The 9,840-nt window shown below is 42.6% G+C and overlaps 1 protein-coding gene across 1 annotated transcript in view; it reads right to left on the reverse strand.

Annotated features, from left to right (window-relative positions):
• The window catches only part of PSMD1 (proteasome 26S subunit, non-ATPase 1), a 102,546-nt gene that overhangs the window by 45,195 nt on the left and 47,511 nt on the right, over positions 1-9,840 (reverse strand). The gene's annotated exons all lie outside the window — the stretch shown is intronic.

Here is a 9,840-nt window from a genome sequence, read left to right on the forward strand (position 1 = left end):
AACACAATAGGACCCAGACACATGGAAGTTACCAATTCATTCTAATCTGCACTCTTTATCTAGTCTCAATGACAAAGGAAACTGGAGCAATCATCTTGAGGCATTACCACCACTGTCACAATATTAGGGATTACAATAGACTTTTAGTATTTGATAGTCAGACCCACGATGCCTTTTCGTCATAGCTTATGCATGCATGCATGCATGAAGGATATAAGGCCTCGTGCACACAGGACTTTTTGGAAACTCTCCTAGAAGCCTTCCCTGCTGGCAAGCGTTTTGGCTTGACTTTTGTAAAACCGTCTAAAAGCTTTTACAAGCATTCAGGTGTGTTTACAGGCATCAAGAGCTTGGGTGTCAATTCATTTCATTGGCCAGAATATAATACATACTCTGGCCATTGACATTAACACTCGAGTTCTAAACGCGCCTAGCATTCAGCAGTGTTTTTTTCTGCCAAAACTCTGCTGCTCCTGGATGCACCAGCAGGAGGGTTTTTCCCCCCTGCATCTAAAAGGTTCTTGCCATGGAAATTGGTTGTGCGTGTACACATATTTAAAAAAAAAAAAGGCACCCGACACCCATAGAAGCAGCTGCAAAAAAAGTGCAGTGTGCATGAGGCCGTGCATATACTACGAGGTGAAAGTGTTTTGAAATTACAACTAAACTGGGATACATAAATATGATATTTTGCAATGCAGTGCATATTCCCTGGAAATATCGGGATACAGACAAAAATGTATGGACCCATGACTGCCGCTAGTCTGTACATAACCCTATATCCCAAGCAGCAGCAGCAGCTGTCTAGCCCAGCCAAATTATGTGCAGAATGTCAGGGGGGGGGGGGGGCTGGGAAGGCTCCTTTGCCAACTCCTACACCCCATGCCTTGTAAATGTTTGTTTTATGGAAAAGGAACCAAACCGGCTGATATAACTGGTTAAAACTAGTAAAGAGGACTGTTAGGAATACAAGGGGAAACCCTAAGCAAAGGAAAGTTGATATATTGTACATGGCACCAATCAGAATCTTTATTGCTTTTCTCAATTTAATTCAAATAATAAATAGCTAAAACCAAAAGTGGCTGCTACAAGCAACAGCATTTTCAAATTGGCACAGCAACAGATGAAACATTAAGATTTGTATTTTCTTGCTCCAGTATTTGTTTGTTTTTTAAACGCTCAGTAGTTTGTACAATTCACCTACAGTATAGGAGATTGCCGACTATTAGGCCTGGGCGAGGATTTTGCTTTGCCTGCATAGGATGAACAGCTGTTCCGGGCATCCATGCGTAGGCAGTCCCTTTCATGTCAATTGGGGAGCAATAGCTGCACGGACACAGCTGCTGCTCCCAATATAACAAGTGTATGGGTGCATCTTCCTCAATGCAGACAGTGCGAGTTGGGGGTCACCCGTCTGCACCAATGTCAAACTGGGAGCAGCAGCTGTGTTTGTGCAACTGCTACATCCCAATTGACATGAATGGGACTGCCTGCACATGGCTGCATGAAACACTTGTGCAGCTGAAATATAGCCCTGACACACAAGTATGCCCATGTACGGCTGGACTTTTTGGGCATGTATTTGTTATTCAATATCAATTTTGGTTAAGCGCTTCCAATCTAGTGACTTTAAGGCTCTCAAATGTTCATGTGAATTTCATGAAGCAGCTTCCAGTTTGGTTCCCTTACTAGTAAATGTTCCAGTGCCCCTGGTTTGTTGAATTATCTATATTTAAAAACAGCTTTGTGTAATACAACCAATGAGTACATTAGAGAAAATCTATTTGTAGCTAAAAAGGCACACAACTTTCAGTTCAATAAAACCACCCAATATATTAGAAAATAGATTTACCTTTTATAACACAATCACGCTCTACGCTGATAAATATGTAAAATAATCAAAGGGACCAGGAAGTGTGACCATTCTGGTTTGGAAGGCCATAGCGTTCTACAGTAGGGGAGACCATAGAACTGGGGTCAGCTACCCATCAATCGCAGGCAAGTGAGGGATAGATCGCATCCCTTCCATGTGGACTCTCGAAACCAAATCACTGGTGGCGCTCTAAAAACGCACCAATAAAAATGCTGCAGCGTCACTCAGGTGCAAACGGGGCCTTAACTGCACAACTGTCAAGCAACCATCTTTTTTCAAGGCAGCAGTAAATGTTACATACATGTTTCTCTCAGCAGGGCAGCACAGACCGCGTATAATAGAAGCCTGGTTGCTTTAAGAAATTGCTGGTTTGCATACTGGCAGTGCTGCCAGATTCTGAATCTGAGGCTACTTTGTTATTAGGTTGTGTTTAGAGATCAAAACAGTCATGCATTTAGAAACCATAGAAAGGTTTCCGCTCACACGGAGATGGTTATTTCAGGTCTGTTACAGACTACACATACAGTGGGGGAATTATTATTTGATCCCCTGCAGATTTTGTACATTTGCCCACTTACAAAGAACTAAAAGGGTCTATAATTTTATCATAGGTGTATTTTAAAATGATAGAGAATAGCAACCAACCAAAAAAAAAACCATTAAAAAAAAAAAAAATGCTATAAATCAAGTTGCAGTAAAGCGAGTAATATACATATTTGATCCCCAAGCAAAACATGACTTAGTACTTGGTTGAGAAACTGTGGTTGGCAAGCAGTGGTAAGATGTTTCTTGCAGTAGTGACCAGGTTTGCATACATCTCAGGAGGGATTTTGGTACACTGTTCTCTAAATCCTTAAAGGGGTTGTGTTTTTTTTTAGTGATTGTATAGGTACGTTGTTAAAAAAAAAAAAAAATCAAAAAATCATGTTATACTTGCCTCCACTGTGCAGATCGTTTTGCACAGAGTGGCCCGGATCCTGCCGTTCTAGGGTCCCAAAGCGGCTGTCTAAGCTCCTCCCCGCTAAAGCCAACTCCCCCTGGGAAGCTCTCTCTCAAGAGGGTTAACTTGCCGGCGTGCTCCTGTGTCATACAGTTGGCGTCCATAGACACCAACTGTATGACTTGGTCTCGATCTCCGGCACGGATGTGATTAACAGAAGCGGGAGCCAATGGCTGCACTGCGATCAATCTATCCAATCAACAGCCACCAGGCTCAGTGGAGAAGATGATGACGGGGGATGCGCACATCAGGTGAACGGGCTCAGGTAAGTAAAATGGGAGGCCCATGACAGCAAGGCGTTTTTTCACCTTAGGGCATAGGATGCATGAAGGTGAAAAAACACGAACCTTTGCAACCCCTTTAATGTATCCTATGCATGAAGGTGAAAAAACTTCTGTCACTCAGCAGCCCCCTAGGCCCCCCATTTTACCTGAGCCCCGCAATTCCCACACCAGAGACATGCTCACTCTCTGCCTGTTGTCTTGGCTCTTGATTGGATAGATAGCAGCACAGCCATTGGCTCCTGCTGCTGTCAATCAAATCCAATGATGTGAGCCAGCATTTAGTGTCTATGGATGCAAATGCTGGACTAATTATTTTCCCCCAAAGTAGCTAAAACATTGAGTTTTATCTTGCCCATTTTAGGTAAAGCTGTAAGCACAGGAAAAAAAAAAAAAAAAAAATCAATACTTGTTGGTTGGAGGCCATTAAAGGTGTCTTTTTGAGATATTTACAGAAAAATTGGACTGTAATATATAAAAAAAAAAAAAAAAAAAACCACACACAAAACCGGCAAAAGGTTTTTTTTTTTTAAATCGTGACAGACCACTCAGGATATAGTTGTATATTAGAACAGCAAAACACAAAGACCTTACGGAATATAGCGTGGCTGCTGCAGTAAGATGTATTTTTATTAGCCAGCACACAATCTCATGGGGAGGGGGTTGGGAGAGTCTATTGGAGGCATAATAGCCCATCAATGTCAAAGCTGGCATTCTCACCAGACTGTTTTTTATGGGCTCCATGCTTAGTAAATGACGTATTTACGCTAAAATTATGTTTTAATGGTGCTTTATCTCCCAGCTCATCACAAAATTTCCCAGCCCTTTTTTGGATGCATCAGACATCTTGGAAAGGAATGATGTTTAATTCCCTGGAGCATCACATAGGTACATTTACTTAAGGGACTGATTCATTGCTTTTTCATGTTAGCGGAGATACAGGCCTGGATCATTAGAGAAGAGAGGAAGGACACCTGCAATAATAGTTTACATTGGCTAAATAATGCACCACATACCACCATCTTACTATTGTAAACAATGGCAAGATAAACATCAGGCAGTCATTATAATGAAAAGAGGCTGAAATATAAAGCCAAGTGTAACATTTGTGAGCATACTTGCCCACTAAATAACTGAAAGCACCATTTACTTGGCACGTGGTACACGGACACTCAGTTGGGGTCACCATCATGTGAATAAAGCTTGTCACAGAACATTGATCGGAATCCAGTAAGGAATGCACACATTTTCAGTCCTTACAGGTTTTGGACACTCCTAATAAAAGCTGCATCAGGGTGAGGATTGCATTTTACAAAAATTCTGTTTCCACAAAACGCAAATACAACTAGGGACCATGTGGCTGGGTGTAGAAAAGTAAATACTGGAATTTATGTGCCTCTATTTTGTTTTGTATAGCAATTATATTTTTAATATACAGTACTGTACAAAAGTTTTAGGCAGGTAAGAAAAAATGCTGTAAATGAAGAAGGCTTTCAGAAGTGTTTTTTTTCCATTTTGTTTGTAAAAATAAACCAAGAAAAAAAGGTAAAATGGAGAATATAAAATCAAAAATCAATGTTTGGTGTGACCACCCTTTGCCTTCAAAGCAGCATAATTTCTTCAAAGTACACAGTGTTTGTGCACAACTTGGCAGGTAGGTTGTTCCAAACATCGTTTGGAACCATGTGACCTGAACAAGGGGTAAATCCCTGGAACGCGTAGTCCTTGGACCTCCGGCATCTTATCTTGTAAATTACTGTTTTACATGGCTTTGTCTTTATTGTCTGGCTTTGGAACCCCCCGTGCCCTCACAGAGCGTTCTCCCTGCTGAGCACCAGGCGTCTATTCCAGGCCCCGAGCGGGTAACTTCTGGCCAGTGGGAGTGTCCGCCCGCTTTGTCTATCTTCCAGGTGGTCATCGGTCCCTCTGCTCACCCCACAGGAGTTCCTGGGGTTTGAGCCAGCCAACCATCTGTTCTGGTGCGTTATTGTGCCCCATCTGCATATCCTTCCACCTAGCCATCTGCCTGTGCACCCTGGTGTTACCATGCCTATATAGTTTATCTGCGAATCATTTTTAATCAATAAAACCGTTTACCTGCTTTTGACTTAAAAAAATTGCCATTTTTTTTTACACTTGCTGGAACAGCGCCCCACGTATATGGAGTTTTAGTCTCTTCTCATTGGTCTTAGGAACTGGGGAGCAATGGCTAGTGCGTTCACTCCCCCCTCCCTTTTTCAATATGACCACTTTGGAAGTTTCTATGCGCCTGGCTTCTAGTTTGATCCAGGTTGTTCCAAACATCTTGGGAGAACTAACCACAGATCTTCTGTGGATGTAGGCTGCCTCAAATCCTTCTGTCTCTTTGTGTAATCGAAGACAGACTCCATGATGTTGAGATCAGGTCTCTGTGGGGGCCAAATCATCACTTCCAAGACTCCTTGCTCTTTACGCTGAAGACAATTCTTAATGACATTAACATTGGCTGCATGTTTGGGGTCGTTGTTCTGCTGCAAAATAAATTTGGGGCCAATCCTGATGGTATGGCACGATGGATAAGTATCTGCCTGTATTTCTCAACATTGAAGATACCATTGATCCTGACCAAATCTCCAACTCCATTTGCAGAAATGCAGCCCCAAACTTTCAAGGAACTTCCACCATGCTTCACTGTTCCCTGTAGACACTCACCTCTCTCCACCCCCTTGCAAAAAAATTGCCTTCTGCTACTGCCAATTATTTAAAAATTGACGCATCAGTCCAGAGCACTTGCTTCCAATTTTCTGCACCCCAGTTCCTATGTTTTGGTGCATAGTTGAGTCGCTTATCTTTGTTTCCACATGGGAGGTATGGCTTTTTGGCAGAAATTTTTACGCAAAGACCACTTCTGGCCAGACTTCAGACTGCATGACAGCAACCTCACAAATACAGCCAATGTCATTAAAAAAAAAAAAAAAAATGCTGGAAGTGATGGCTAGGCCCCCAAGGAGCCATGATCCTAACATTACATGTGCCTGGGATAACATGAAGAGACAAAAGGATTTGAGGCAGCCTACATACACAGAAGATCTCCAAGATGTTATAAACAACCTACCTGCAGAGTTCCTTAACAAAATGGTGTGCGGAAATTTTTTCACCTTAATGGCAGGGCAGGTCTGGGGTAATTTCTGTTCACAGATTGGTGGATGGTTCTTTAAATAGTGTTAGGTTTGTATCACAATTTGTCGCATGCCTGATAGAGTCCTGTGTGGCTATGAAATGTCACTTTCTGCTGTAATTATGTGATCGCTAATTAAAGTTTTGGACCCAATTTTGGAAATCCTGGGGGTACTGGCGATATTTCTTCCTTTATTTTATTAAAGTGGTTTGAAATCCTGAAAGTTATTACCTTAACTGTTTGCCGACCAGCCGCCGCAGTTATACAGCGGCAGGTCGGCACGGCTGTGCGAGATCGCGTAGCTATACGTCATCTCGCGAATCAGCCAAAACGGCCGCGCGTCCCTGGTCTCGATGCACGTGCACGGCGGGCGCGATAACCACAGGGCACCCGTGACCGCTCGTTACAGAGCGAGAACCGGGAGCTGTGTGTGCGTGTGTAATAGAAATGCCTGAAGGGTGAGAAATGCCTGATCATACAATGTATGAACAGCGATCAGTCATTTCCCCTAGTCAGTTCCACCCCCCCTTCAGTTAGAACACACCCAGGGAACATAACCCCTTCCTCGCCCCCTAGTGTTAACCCCTTGCCTGTCAGTGACATTTTTATAGTAATCAATGCATTTTTGTAGCACTGATCGCTATAAAAATGCCAATGGTCCCAAAAATGTGTCAAAAGTGTCCGCCATAAGGTCGCAGTACCGATAAAAATCGCTGATCGCTGCCATTACTAGTAAAAAAAAAGCCATAAAACTATGCTTTATTTTGTAGACACTATAACTTTTGCGCAAACCAAACGCTTATTGCTTTTTTTTTTACGAAATATATGTAGAAGAATACGTATCGGCCTAAACTGAGGGGGGGGGGGGGGGGGGGGAGTGTTTTTATATATTTTTGGGGATATTACAGCAAAAAATATTGATTTTTCAAAATTGTCGCTATATTTTTGTTTATAGCGCAAAAAATAAAACCACAGAGGTTATCAAATACCACCAAAAGAAAGCTCTATTTATGGGAAAAAAAGGACGCCAATTTTGTTTGGGAGCCACGACGCACGACCGCGCAATTGTCAGTTAAAGCGACGCAGTGCCGAATCGCAAAACGTGGCCGGTCATTGACCAGCAATATGGTCCGGAGCTGAAGTGGTTAAGGCCCATCCACACCTAAGTTTAAAATTGTGGGCAGAATCTCTGCGATTCCAGAATTGCGGCGGAACACGTTTGCAATTACATTATTTCTTAATGGCACCTCAAACGCAGGGAGATTTTGCAACGATTGTTAAACAAGTTACGCTAAAATCACGACTGCAAACGCTCCTGGCTCTGTGCCAAGATATGGTACATGAGTTTCTTTTGGAGTTCTTTTGGAGTGTTTTTGGAGCAGAGGGAGGCTCATTCAAATGAATGGTGACATATTCCAAAAGCATTCAAAAACACACACACACACACACACACACACACACACACACACACACACACACACACACACACACACACACAGCGGCTGTAGCCATCGGTGCAGATCACTTAGGTGTGAATGGAGTTTAATGCATTCTCTACATTAAGGTAAATAATAATAAAAAATAAAAAAAACAGTATGTAGCACCACCCCCCCCCCCCCCCCCTAATTATCTGAGACCAATCTCGAACCAGCAATGTGCACAAGAGCATCTCTCTCTGGCCTCTCCCTACTTATTGGTTCAGACACATCACTGAGAGCCAATCACAGCCAGTAAGGAGGGAGAAGGGGTCGGGGTCCAGCCACGCTCTGTGTGTCTTATGGGCACAGAGAGCTGGTTTTGGGAGCGAGCACACACTAATGCCCCCATAGCAAGTTGCTTGGTGGGAGGGGAGAAGAGGAGGATTGGGGTTGATCTGTGCAAAACCACTGCACAGAGCAGGTAAGTATGACGACAAGTTTGTTGAAAAACAAAATGAATGATTAAATTCGGTTAGCAACAGCTACATCCAACATTTTGTGTTGTGTGCAACACAAAAAATGTTAGCCCTAAAACAGATTTGAGTAAAACTTTCAAACTGTTGTAATGTTGATCCTACCCAGGCCCTTCTAGTGAGCAAATACAACGCACAAGCGTGTCTTAACATGCGCAATTCCTTTAACGCCTTGGTGGCCTGTAGCATAAAGTCTCCTTTCCCGGACACTACAGGAATCAAATTTGTCAGCGGTCTGTTATTTCTCCAACATTAAACCAGCTGGCCCCAAATGACTGCACACAGCTGACATTTGGTGACTCATGGAGCTGGCACCGCCAACTTACGACCATTACACCACTAACTGCTTCCAATTAGGCTAGTGGCTCCATTGCTTCCTCTCGCACAGGCACACTGAAAAACGAAATGCATCAACATAACCTCTGTACAGACAGAAGCAGATCTAAAAAGTAAATTAGGCTCACTATTGCCAAAGAAGTTCATTTTGTGCGAGTGTTATTTAAGTTATCTGATCAGAGCTATGTATGTGTACATTGAAAAGAGCTGAAGCAAAGATATTTGAGAACAGAGTATTCACATTGCTAACCATTTCAACATTGCCTACAGTTTGTGCCGATAATTCCAGAAGCACGGAGGGAATCTCATAATTGCCTGGTGGAATAAATATGTAGGCTGCCATTGCTAATCTTCTTAACACATTAGTCTTATGTCATGTCTATGTTCAGGATTCAAAAATACGGATAATATCTATAAGACACCTTTAAATCACACTGAGGCAGTTTTCAGGCCTTTTAGCGCTAAAAATAGTGCCTGTAAAGGACCTGAAAACTGCCTCTCAAGCTACACCAGTGTAAAAGCCTGAGTGTTTTTACACTGGAGTGGTGCGCTTGCAGGATGGGGAAAAAAAGCTTAGCCCCACCCCCACTTCCTCATTTCATTTGATTGGCCAAAGCCTCTGCTGCTGTTCGAGTGCCAGTGTGAAGAGTGGGAAGAAGAGATGCAGCTGTGCACAGCTCTGGATCTCTTCTCCCCTCTTCCCCTTCACACTGGGAAGGGGGAGGACAGACAAAATATATATTTTTTGTTACCTTAATGCAAGGAGTGCATTAAAGGTTAAAAAAAAAAAAAAAAGTTTTAGCCTTCGTATCACTTTAAAATAATAACTAATGATCCTGCCACAAAGGCCCTTGTTTAGGTACTTCCTGCTATACGATGACAAGCTCTTTCACCATCTTCCAACTGCTCTTCTGTATTGTCACCTCCAGTGGCAGCCTATAAAAAGGCCCTTTCCAATTCACAGAAATGTCTTGCCATTGTCACCTTCGGGAAGTAATCCTTTGGTAATAACATGTGGATGTCAATCGAATGAATACATGTAGACAGGAAGTGGGCACAGAGATCAGCAGGTATTAGAAAGCAGTTCTTTAAAAATGGAACAAGCATGTAGCAAGACAACTGAGAAGAATTCGAATTCCTGATCAGCATACTTGAACTTGGGCAGCTACTCAAACCTCTGAAATCAACGGCTCAGAAGACACTAATATATATATATATATATATACACACATATACACACAC

This window comes from Rana temporaria, chromosome 4, assembly GCF_905171775.1.
Source record: "Rana temporaria chromosome 4, aRanTem1.1, whole genome shotgun sequence".
NCBI lineage: Eukaryota > Metazoa > Chordata > Amphibia > Anura > Ranidae > Rana > Rana temporaria.